Source organism: Amblyomma americanum, chromosome 4, assembly GCF_052857255.1.
Source record: "Amblyomma americanum isolate KBUSLIRL-KWMA chromosome 4, ASM5285725v1, whole genome shotgun sequence".
Classification (NCBI taxonomy): Eukaryota; Metazoa; Arthropoda; class Arachnida; order Ixodida; family Ixodidae; genus Amblyomma; species Amblyomma americanum.
The window spans coordinates 191,010,382-191,023,374 of NC_135500.1; the positions used below are offsets into that span (position 1 = coordinate 191,010,382).

At 48.2% G+C, this 12,993-nt stretch overlaps 1 long non-coding RNA gene across 1 annotated transcript; it reads left to right on the forward strand.

Annotated features, from left to right (window-relative positions):
• The first annotated feature begins 499 nt into the window (after positions 1-499).
• Positions 500-6,473, forward strand: LOC144130499 (uncharacterized). Its single transcript, XR_013314113.1, has 3 exons — positions 500-634; positions 1,279-1,388; positions 6,261-6,473. It is a non-coding gene; the product is annotated as an uncharacterized LOC144130499 (long non-coding RNA).
• The last annotated feature ends 6,520 nt before the right edge of the window (positions 6,474-12,993 follow it).

Below are 12,993 nucleotides of genomic sequence, written 5' to 3' on the forward strand. Positions count from 1 at the left end.
AGTGGCGGGTTGTTAAGAAATGCGCGCTTGTTTAGAGGCTCCACTTCCCACGTGCCTTTCCGGTGACTCAAGTAGAGCCACGCGTTTTTCCAAGAAAAGTGGAAGAACCGGTACTGGCAGATGGGCCGGTTTCGTCGATGGCTCCAATTGTCCGACTCACGTGTATCGGCGTCGATACTTGACCAACAAACATCTGCAGACTGTGCCCCCCCCCCTCCCCTCCCCCAGACCCGCCGACAACTGAAGCGACAGCAGTTTAACTTTTTCAAGGAAAGTGAAGGAGGTGACAACTCCAACCCATTGAGAAAGATTTTCTGGGGAAGTGGTGCAGCAGCTACATTTTGCCCATGAAAAATGTTGACAGACTGCGTTCTACAAGAAACTCCTCCCCCCCCCCCTCCCCCCCCCCCCTCCATTTAAGAGCTACGCCTATATAACCGCCCCTGTCCGCCTGGAAGAGTCAGATCAGTTTTCTCTTCAGCGTGGCGCAGACCTCACTGCCAGCCTATACAGCACGTGGTTGTACGTCGCTAAGGAGTGCTTCCTTGGACATCTCGACCTCGGTTACAACCAGCCTTGGGAAGAACTACACGACTGCATCTCGAAAGGAGCCCTGGAATACTTCTTAAGCGTGGTACGTGAGCGACGATGTTTGCTTTTCCTATGTTTTCTCGCTTGTTCCGTGTTGATTCGTACGTCGGCGCTTTCGCGTTCTCCACACCGAAATCTGAGTGCACTCAGCGCGCAGTAGAGCAGCTAAAATCTCGTTTTCATTTTTCTTTTGTTTTCGTTGAGAGGGCCTTTTAGAAGCGAGGGCCTTGTTTTCAACCTCATTGCGATTGTTAACCTTTTGTTGTCTTGGGAAGAGCGTTTGAGTAGAGACCGCCAAACAATGAAAACTAAAAGTAGGCTTCTACGCAAACGTGGCCTGCTTTGCTGAAACATGCTGAGAAAAGCCTGCTGTCCTGATCGCGGGCTTAATCCGCCAGTAATCGCAGCACGTGCCAGACAGCTGAGAACAGAAGGGAGATAATCAGTTTATCGCTGCCGCTCTATTTATCACGGCTTAACGGTATCTGTTGGATGTGTATATCGAGCTGTCTGGCTATCGCCCGCGCACATTATTCCATTGAGTAAATTGACACGAATTCAGAAAGAGCTCAAAGGAAAGCGCATGCAGCGTTAACTGACTTAAGGTCAGTGTGAGTTTCCTGTGTCCTCCAGTGGACGTAGTTAAGATGATGATGCGAACTGAACAAGACTTCCTCGTGTGCGCAGAGCTGCCTTCCTAGGACCTCAAACGGTTGCAGTCCCTCTCTGCGGACCGTCGACCAGCCATTTTGGACTTTGAGGGCAGAGATTTCACAAAGATCAAGGCCAGTAACCAAGTGAGTGATGCTCAAATGTCGGGCGCGGCCGTGAGCCTCGCCCGTTCTGGTTCCGGCCACCACCGCGTGCACGAGCTTCTCGCAGTGCATGCCGGTTGCATCGTTCGTCTTCCGTCCTACTGCAGTCGCCGACACGTGGCTGCGAATATAAACAGGGCTCTCCGTTTTCGGATAAAGCCCGATTGTACCCCCCCCCCCCTTCTTGCCCCACCAAAATTGTTTTCTTAAAGATCGGGTTCAACCCGATTTCTAGCCGAGAAAAGCCCTTTTAGAGAACGCACGTTTTCCTGGAGCAAGCTGTAAACACTCTAGGCGTATTAGATTATATATTTTGCTTGGTACGGAGGAATTTTTCCTGGAAGCTGCTCATCTTAAAAATTAGCAGTGGTTTAAACCGGCTGAACAAAGTAAGAACGTTATTTGATCCGTGAAATTCGCATAATATGAAGATAAGTTCGTATAATACGTTCTAAAAGCGAGATGCCAAAACACAGGAAATGACCAGACATATCGTTTGGCATAATTGTATGAAGCGCTGTACTAAATCAACGCTTATAGTGAATTCTATTTTGTTGCAAAACCGCACCCGAAGTGTGGAACTGTTTTCTGAATCACTGATTTCTACCCGAATTTAACCTGAAAAACATCGTCCAGTTCCCCCCCGCGTTTACTTTCAGTAGCTAATAAATCAAATGCTAGTGATCCCGTTCAAATACCTGCGTGGTTATTCCTCATTAGGGGGGTGTTTACGGGCGGCATGGATGGGAATATAAAAAAGAGGGGGGGCGAGGTGAACCTTTATCATCATGCGCTCCTTTGAACATTTTTCACAGAAATAATGGCTTCCAAACCTGTTTTTCGGGGAAATTTTTTCACTTGTCGCGCGTGACCCTTTGGGCGGATCTATGGACTGTAATTTGTATGGCAGCTGAGTGTATACTGTACCAGCCCCTACAAAAAATTCGGAGACTCCCAGATCTCTCATGTGTTGGCATGTGACAACATTAGCAGCTATTGATACTGTTACAGGAAGTGACGTCATTCCCCTCCCGGCAGTGGGAAAATATGACAAAAAAAAATTGCAAATTGGTTGTTGGGGAAAAGCAAATGGCGCAGTATCTGTCTCGCATCTCGGCGGACACCTGAGCCGCGCCTTAAGGCCGATTAACACGGCGGGCCGGTCGCCTTCGGCCTGCGCATCACGAGTCGTGCGCCACCAAATTGAGACGCGTGCTGTCGGCCCGCGGACAGGACAACCAAGGGAGTTCAAGTGCCTCTCCCCTCGCGGGAATTAGCGGCGGCGCGCGAAGGTTAGCTCTGGCAACCACCGCTCTTGCTAATATTTCGGCTGCCGCATTTCGTTGAGCTGGCGCGCAATTTTGACAAGCTGCACTGCGTTTGCTACCATGACAAATTGATCGACTGGGCTAGCAAGAGCGCCCAGGCCATTGAGGAATTGGACAAAGGGCCACACCTGCCCCATTCAATCGCAGTCATGGGTTCGGGAGGAAAAACCAGTTCGACCAGCGTTGCCAAACGCTTTAAAATAATCTGGCAACAGTGGTACACCCAGCGCGTCGTCTGCTCTTTTGGTCCGTCGCATCCGCTTGACGCCATCGGATCGCAGGCCAGTTTTTAGTGGCGTGATGCGCGGGCCGCGGGCGAACGGACCGTCGTGTGAATCGCCCTTAAGGGAAGGGATAAAGGAGGGACTGAGAGAAGAAAGAGAGAAAGAGGTGCCATAGCGGAGAATTTTGACCACCTGGGGATCATTAAAGAGCACTCACAAAGGTCAGCACACGGGCGCCTTTGCGTGTCGCCTGCTTCGAAACGCGGCCGCCGCGGTCGGGTTCGCACCAGGGTACTCCGCCTCAGCAGCCGAGCGCTCTAACCACTGAGCCACAGCGAAAGGTGATACTCTTTCATGCCGGTGTCACGACCGGTGAAATATTCTGGTCCCACAGGGTGTCTATAATTAAGAAAGCGCCTTTCCTTGTAAAAGGCGTGCACTAGGAACATCCACACAGTGCCCTCAGGTGGCGTACTGCCTGGTCACACACTGTATATGTACACACCCTTTGTTGTACACGCGGAACCTCCTGCAGCGCCTCCCATAATGTTCAGATCGTACAATTAGCTACAGCTCAAATATGTTGCGCAAACAACTACAAGCTCAAATGAAGCGTCATGGATTGATATGAACAATCTATAACTTTCAAATAAAATGCCAGGGTTGAGATATAACGAAAGGATTGTCGGAACGAACTCTCTCTTGCTTTTTTTCTCCTTTTCTTCCACTGCTCTCCGGTTCCTGAGAACAGGGCACGTGCCAACCTGTGGTAGGAAGACCTTGCTCAAATGGCCAAGAGAGCTGCCGTCACAGTTCGCTGTGTGCGCGGCATCGCCAGGAAAAAGTGCAGCTGCGAATGCACCACCGCGTACGTGCTCGCTTTGCAGCACATAGCCGCTTGCGCTTTGCCACACGCGCCGCACGTGCAAAGGGATTATGAAAAAAGAAAATTGGTTGCTGGCGACTGGAAATGGCGCTGTGTTACAAAATTTCGAAAACTTGCTTTGACCCATAACATGGCTCGATGCTAGAGGCGCCCAGTTGTTAAATGCTTTTAAATAATTCGTCTCGGTGAAATATCGCATTGAAAGCATCAAGCTCGTAATTTACGCAGCTCAAAAGCAACTCACAGATGTGAGAGGAAAATATTTGCTGATAAATCACTATTTCGAGGTCAGACGAATAAACTGCGTGATGATTTCAATTCTCTAGGCACAGAATTCTACATGAGAGAAGCATGCAACTACAAAACTAGATTGTAATGTTTGCTGTCAATCGGTGAATAGCAGCTGTTCTTAGCTGTTGTGCACTTGTTAGTTAAGCAATTCAGAGAATTACACGCATGAGCTGAAATTGGAGTTTGCAAATATATGCTCTTATTGAAGAAAATAATCACCCTTATTCTCACCTTTCGTCGCCAAATCACGGATCAAATATGCTTTTCTTGAACTCTTGCATAATACTGTCCAGTAGTTCAGATATCCTTGCACAAAAAAGAAATAGAAAATACGCAGAACAGTAGTCCCGCAGCGGGAGGCGCTGCCGTCGCGCGCTATCGGTTGGGGAAGTGGCGTACATTGCGAAGAGGAGGAGAGATTTTTCACTCAGGGCTGACGCCGGCGAACCCGCGCGATGGCTCAGTGGTTAGGGCGCTCGATTACTGATCCGGAGTTCCCGGGTTCGATCCCGACCGCGAAGGCTGGGGAGGCGAAACGCTAAGGCGCCCATGTGCTGTGCGCTGTCAGTGCACGTTAAAGATCCCAAAGTGGTCGAAATTATTCCGGAGCCCTCCACTAAGGCACCGCTTTCTTCCTTTCTTTTAGTGCTTCTTTATCCCTTCTCTTACGGCGCGGTTCAGGTGTCCGCCGATATATAAGGACAGATACTGCGTCATTTCTTTCCCCCAAAAAATCAAAACAAAACTATCTTTCAGAAACACGCAGCATATCGATGTCTTGCTGACATGAGACGGCCAATTCATCCTTGGGTCACGCACAACACTGAGAGTTAGAGCCTTCTGGAATTGATAGTTGTTGTTGTTAGTGGATATTTATTACAAAGATAACAATCGAAGGAAACGAAGTTGCTACCCTCGGCATCGGTCATCGAAACCTGCGACAAGCGGAAAGAATAGGATAGGAAGTTAGGGCGCTCGGCTACTGATCCGGAGTTCCCGGGTTCGAACCCGACCGCGGCGGCTGCGTTTCGATGGAGGCGAAACGCTAAGGCGCCCGTGTGCTGTGCGATGTCAATGCACGTTAAAGATGCCCAGGGGCTCGAAATTATTCCAGAGCCCTCCACTACGGCACCTCTCTCTTCCTTTCTTCTTTCACTCCCTCCTTTATCCCTTCCGTTACGGCGCGGTTGAGGTGTCCAACAATATATGAGAGATACTGCGCCATTCCCTTACCCAAAAAACCAAATATATAGAAGGAAAGAAAGGGAGAGCGGTAGTAAGAAAGGATAGAGGCAGGGTCTTATATACACTATGTACAAATACAGAATAGAAAACAAATGTGGGTGCTGCGTCGCTCACGACAGGAGTAATTATAGTTTTCTGTTAATTTTCCGTAGAATTTATCATTTTTGTTTCCACAAGGTGCTCCCACATATGTAAGTCCACGAGCTACGTTTATTGCCAACACTAGCCAATCCAAGTATGACACCACTGTCTTCCGGCATTCCCACGGTGGACGAAGTGCCCTCTAGGAACTCGCATCGACGGCGGCACCGCTTTCCTTGCAGGTGGTATTGAGGAACTCAAGAAATTTTCGGAAGATTGTGTATTTGAAGGAAAACCGTCTTTACAATCGATATGTCCTGGAATAAAACATGCTTACCCTACATCGCAATAAATTAGCAGAAGAGGAGAAGATGGGCGTGAATGAGGACTGAATTCGCCAATGACGAGAAAGGGCTTTATCTTCATCTCGCCAAATATTGCTAAACATCGAAAACATTTACACACGCACGCAGGCAGGCACACACACACACACACACACACACACACACACACACACACACACACACACACACACACACACACACACACGCACACGCACACGCACACACACACACACGCACGCACACGCACACGCACACCGCACACACACACACACGCACACGCACACGCACACAGGCTGTTGCAGTGCTGTTGTCTCAAACAGCTGGTCGAACATCGCGACCGCTGTGAGATTGGTGAAATCCATCCGAAGAAAGGGACACTGCATGCCTTGCTCCATTCCACCAAAAATGCACACATTGTGGACTCAGTGCATTCTCTCTACCCTGTACAATCGCAGGCGGTCCCTTCGTCCTGGCTGGTCCCTGGCAAGGAATAAAAAGGCGGACTTTTGGAGGCGACGTGCCCATGAAGGGCTGAAAAGCATCGCAACCTGCCGGCGGTTTCCTGCTCACCGTCGAGACTGTCTGAAGCCGACATTCCTCAGCCGTCACATCCAGCGTGTGCAGGGAGCAGCGTTTGTCGACGCAGCTTGTGGACGTCTGAAACAGTGAGTCATTCATTGGTCGTACGGCAAATATGGTGAGACGAACGAACTGAGCAGTCGGAAGAAAAAGTTTACGGGACGCGTACTCTGGGCGGGAAAAAAACGTATTGTACCTTGCCTCACGAGCCAGTGGCGTGTCATCGTGGTTTCGGCACGGACGTCTTCTTAAAATCTTAAGTCTCCGGCTAACGTGACGCCCACGAGAAAAAAATTTTTCCGCACAGCCGCATCCCGAAATTTCTCGTGCCGATCGTGCGTTTCCTTTGAGTGTACACTTATAGCGGCTGCTAAACAAGTGAAGGTACGGTAGGTACTTGATAGAACGCGTCTTCAGCACAATAAAATGTGCTCAGTATTGGGACAGCAATTCGCAAAATGTAACAGCTCACCTGTCGAAGCTCTTGACGCTAAATGTCTGCAGACTGCCTTTTTTTACTTTAATTTATGCTAAAGCTTTCGTTTTAGGCACCCTGCACATCTAACTCCGGCTAAGTGGCGACAAGGGCCACCCTTGTCGTCGGCGCGCACAGAACGCATGTTCGTCGGAACGCGGGTTTTTCATTTGTCTTGGGTCTGGTCTACCGCGCAACGAATGTACGTCTGTGCTGTTCATCACCAGTTACATTTTCCTTCTATCAAACAGTACTACAGTTAAATAGCGCGTATTGTTACTAGTCCTGATATCGGAGGTACTGTCGACCAGGAGGGCAACGAACTGAAAACTGGCCAGTACGAGCCGATCCCCGCGCTGGTTGGTTGTCTGCTGCTGTCTTTTACGAGCGCCACCATCAATGGTAGATGTCATGGAGGCCTACATTCCTTAAACTGTGGATGGTTTTATGCATCTGAATGTAGATTCATTGATTAAACTCGATGGTGTATGGATATGCAAGAGGTATGCGGTTGGGCAAGCTGAAGACTTCGGGTTAGTCGGGCCTACCATTGCTCATATCGTAAACACAGTGCGTGTACAGGACAATAAGCACGAGAGCTATATATCAAATTAAATTGCTGCTCTTGTATCTTAGAGGGCAGTAATTCGTGGCAAAGGGATCACCGTTGCATCCCCTTGTTGTTGGTATTTCTCCGAACCACGGTAAAGCATGTACGGCTTCAGTAAATACTGCGACACTGACCGAAATGGCGATGCTACGCTGTCCTATGCTTTGAGAGCTTCCGAATAGAGTCTTGTAGCTGCAAAAGTGTTGAAAGCTTACCATGATTTTGTTTATATATATATATATATATATATATATATATATATATATATATATATATATATATATATATATATATATATATATATATATATATATATATATATATATATATAGTAAGGAAAGCAACAGTTACAAAAACCCAGGTGCATAGAAGAAGTTTTTCTATTTTTTTTTAAATTCTAGTGCCAATCAATTGCCATTAAAGAAAATTACTTATAAAGCAGCAGAAAAATCAAGAGAGCACCGGACGCGATATTCGGAGGTCGTGGGTTCGGATCCCACCGGCGGCATGGTTGTTTTTTCTGCTGCTTTATAAGTAATTTTCTTTAAAGGAAATTGATTGGCACTAGAAATTAAAAAAAATAGAAAAAATTCCCCTATGCGCCTAGGTTTTTGGCGACTGTTGGTTTCCTTATTATGTCAAACGAGCCCCTCATTTCATTTCTTTGTCTGCTAATATATGGGACGTAAAAATTTCTGCCCCTTTTACCCCATTTCGGGTATATATTTGGCATGTTTAAAATTCGGTTTTCTTTAGGTTTGTTTCATTTTTATGTTTTGCAGCTTTAGACGCGTGGTTAATTATGTTTTTGGATATACTACGTAATCATCTAATATGTATTGCGTAACGCATTACGCAAATAGGGCCACCCGCTCCAAAATCACCCATAAACCTGCTCCTGCGCTAAGCACTGAGCCATTAGAACTGGCTAGGGAATTCATCTGGTGCGGATACCAGACGGGCACATTTAGTTTCACATCCACCAAGTGCACTTCGTGTCATGAGATATCACTTTCACGGAACGCTGCTCAGTGGGGAAGTAGAGAACTTTTCAGAACGCAGATAAGAATGCAAAAATCCGTATTATTAGTTCCTTACAGTACTACTAAAGCTGGGGTGAGTGCACATGCGACGTTCCGGCGCCGCAGAATATGCCAGTATATAATTGGCTAATAGTATAATAGTATAGAATAATAGTATATTATAGGTTATATGGGATTGTATGATAACATATAATAGAGTATACGGAAATGCGTACTTTAAAGCGAACATGCGCTAAAAGCTATTACATATCGAGCCGTAACACAGGCTCGCGTTCCGAACACAATTTCCTGAGTTTAGCACGTGCTACTATTGCGCAGTCCATAATGTCGATTCCAAAATGGCGGCCCCCTTTGGAGCGGGACCTCTCTCCTCGGACAGAATACGCCGTTGTTGCTGCGGTTTTCAAAAGCATGTTCACTGGGCGGAAAAGTGCCACTGGACTTTTGCTTCGTCTCATCCCGCCTGTAACTAAATATATGAGAAATAAATTCCCTTTATTTTTACTTAGAGTGACGATTCCTCCGCTTCTTGTCCCAAGTGCTGGACCGGTTCGTTGACAAAAATGGCTTGCTTTTAAAAAGCAGATGGCTCCAACGGGAATGCTTAACTTTGCGTCTGCGTTTGCTTACAGCCGAGCTACATATACGAACGTGACAAATGGCACAACATCCCGCAAGATTCTTGCGTTTAGCACACGTAAGCTTGCATATGCTTATTGTAGGCAGACAGTGTCGATTTATTCTATTTTGTAAACATATCTGTGCATGCCGCGAGCAGAAAACCAGTCGAGGAGAAACACGTTTAACGCCCTCTTGTGATTGGCTGAGCTATAGAAAGTAAAAACAGCGAGCTGTAAAAAGTAAAATAAGAGCGATATGCTCAAGGACAGGAAAAAGTGAGAGTAGTTTAGTTCATAATGACCGAGGGGACGTCAAGAAGAGCAAATAGACTTTGGCAGTGCTCGTGGTGCGCAGAATACATATATAACTGAATATGCCTTAGGGTGGTGAAGTGGATTCGACCAGAAGGTAAAAGCAGCAGGGAATGGCACAGAGTCGGGGCCTGTTGAGGTTAGGATGTGTGCCAATGTGAGCTGATCGTAGCTGGCGCAGATCAGGGTTGATTGAATCGCAATAGGAGAGGGTTCTATCCTGCGGGAGGCTTAGTCGAGCCAGCGACCACGATGCGTGTATAGCTCAGGGGCATGAAATTGTGAGGCTGGAGGCTTAGAATGCATCCTGCATTAAGACGATATCGGTAAACTAAGTACACAGTTTCCCCTAGTTAAAATTTAGAGGAGGGCGTAAAACTATGGAATAACAATCAAATCTTTCTGATTCGCATTCTGATGCTTCAGCCTGCCCCCAAGAATAAAAAAAAACATTGTATATGCGTTGAGGACACGTTGAGAGAAAGAATGATTCGAACCCACCATCCTTTCTTGCAGCCGACGATGGCTCCGAAAGACACGAGTCTGCAGCAGTATGCGGCCTACATGAGTGGTCTGAGGCCGAAGCTCTTCTCTTCCGCCAACGAAGTGTACGCCAGGCTACTGGAGCTGAAGACCAATCTGTCCGACCGCGGAGCCAACCTGAAAGCGCAGTGCGTTCAAGACAGCACCCACAGCTGCGAATTGCCGCGACAGCTGCAACAATGGAACCGAGTCTTGGGAATCATAGGCGTGCAGCTAAGGGAACGGAACAGCTGTGGCGAGCTGGCCTTGGTCTGCTTCCAAAATATCTCCCCTACGTATACCGATTGCCACATTCCACGCTCCGTGCTTCTGTTCCATTGGCTGCTGATGAATCACCGGTGCGTCACCGCGCTCCGGATGGAAGCGTGGGGAGTCTTTGAATGCCTCGCTTACATAAACGTTTTTTACGACGCTGTGGCTAAGTGCACTGGCCTTAAAAACCTTCAGTTTTGCGCGAGATTCGAGTCGACGACTTGCGAGGAGATGCTGGATGCGGCGCAATGCATGCCCAACCTCGAGGAGATCGTCTGTGATGATTTCAGCGCCGTCAAAGGATTCAGCGCCGCCAAAGGATTTAACACCATGGCCACCCTAGCTCAAGTAATCAGGACAAAAGGTAAGCTGAATCGGCTCGTGATTGGGAGGTTTCGTGCTTATCCAAGTATCCCGTTTCATCCACCAGGCATGGGGTGCATTGTGGCAGCACTGCGGAGAACCGCGGCCGTCAGCGACCTTTCCATGGACGTGAGCTGGATGACAGAAGAAGATTTCCGGCTTTTCTTGCAGGTTATCAAAGAAAGGCCCTCGCTCATGACGTTGCGGCTGTGCTGTTATTACATAAGCCCCACCTTGCGGGTGGCTTACGTCGCAGCAGCGGTGAAGGACTCGAAGGCACTGGTTAGATTAGAGTTGACTCGTTTTTTCATCGACACTCGTGATGCTTGGGCACTGGCGAGGTCCCTGTCATGTTCCCAAAAATTGCAGCAGCTGGAGCTCGTCTCCTGCAGACACGTCGTCACAGAGCCGAACAGTGTGGCTAGCACAGGATTAGAATTGGAAGGCGACTCACGCAGCAGGGTTCCCTTGGCAATGCAGCCCTTTGTCCACATGCTGCGTAATGTCAAGTCGTTGCGGAGGCTCAGATTCCCTTTATATGCCTCTACAACGGAGAATGAGCGGGCGTGTTTCGACGCATTAGCGAATGAAGCCTCAGTCGAAAGTGTGCGCTGGGAGTGCAAGATTAATTCTTACCTAATCAACTCATGCAGCGCCATCAGTGAGGCAGGCACTGGCGTCCAAGTAACAATCGATGACTTTTATAGAGAGGACCAGCCGTTGAAGGGGATAACAGAGTGGGCGCAAGTTGTAAGATTTCGCCTGCAGGATCGGGAACAAGAGCTAACCGTTGGCCATTTTAAGCAGCTGCACGCGTTCCACAAACTGTCAACTCTGACGGTGAGACTTACTACTTTGATTAAACCCGAGCAAACGGAAATTATTGCTCAGTTCCTGAGGCTCACCAAGTCACTCAGAGAGTTGACAATATGCTTGAAAGCGAAACACGTGGAGTTTATGTTACTGCTCGACGGGCTGTCACGCAACACCAGCATCATGACTCTCTTCATTGAGCTTTATCGTACCGGCAGGCGGGCAGGGCGTCTTCTAGCAGATGTCGTCTGCTCGAGCAAGAAGCTTCGGTCGCTTACGTACGAAGACATCAGTGTGAGTACATCACGAGCGTTCTGCTCTACGCTCGCAAAGTCTATCCGGAACAACGTCACCCTCCTTTCGATGACTACGGGTACACTCGCTGCTCCACGGAGGGAACTAGACCTTATTCACGAAGTCCTATCGCGCAACAACCAGCTGCTGGTTCACGCCGCACGATTCGTCAGCGGCCGCGCCTTCGGCAAAATTGGCGCAGAGGCACTCGAATTAATCGGCTTGGACCCTGTGCTCGTCGAAAGAGTTCAAGAAATGTCGGCAGTGAATGAAAAAGAAGCTGAGGACATGATCCGAAAAAGGCTTCGTGATCTGGACGACATGGACGCCTTCATGAGAGCTGCCGGTGTTGTCCGGGACAGCGTCGTCTGCAAAGAGAGCCCCGACGGCAGCCCTGGCCTTGATGCACTTCCGTGGCTCTGCTGGCACCACTTGCGCCAATATTTGCGCCTGGCGGACGTTGTAGAAGAGCCGTGAAGAAGAGACGCAGCTTCGTCGCAGCACCTGCGCTGATTGGGGTTTCGCACTTGCAATATGCCGGGGTTCTGCCATTTTGTAAACTCGTAATTTTTTATTTTTTTTGCCCAGCTACTCCGAGGAACGGCGTCTAAGATGGACCACACTTGACTGATCCTTTGTGGTCTTAAATGTTTGGTGTTAGTGCTTGTTTTTACGATTATTTTTTCACCACGTAATTTCTATAGCTGTCCCCAATGTACAGATAACAATCTGCACACGTGAACGTTTGCTTCTGAAGCTTTATCATTTCAGCTCGTTATGTTTTTTTTCTGGTAATAAATGCTGATTCCTCGCTCTGCTTTGGATTATTCCTTAATTCAGCATCACACGTATTATTCCCTTTGCACACGCAGAAAAAACCTACGTTCGTGGCGGCAATGTGCATTTCAGTGCTGCTTTGTCAATGGGGGGAGTCACTCTGCATGCTTAGCGTGGTCGAGCAAAGAAAGCCCGCCACTGGCGCGCTTTCTATTCTTGGCCCACGTTGCAGCCTGCATTGTTGCATTGTAACGTCGCTACCTGGATTGTAATGCTAGAAGATTCGCGAGAACCGGTGGACGCCTCTGGTTGGAAAGGGGGTCCGTTGATGGGGAAAAGCCGCTTCGTTCTTGAGTTGCATCCGACTACAGCTACGTGATACGCAGTGACTCGCGGTCATAATATGCTGGAATTCTGCTGTGTTCACGCAACCCCAGGGTATAAAAAAGCCTTCAGTTATAATGAACAAAAATTTCATGGATGTACTTGGGTCTGCTGAGGTACTTA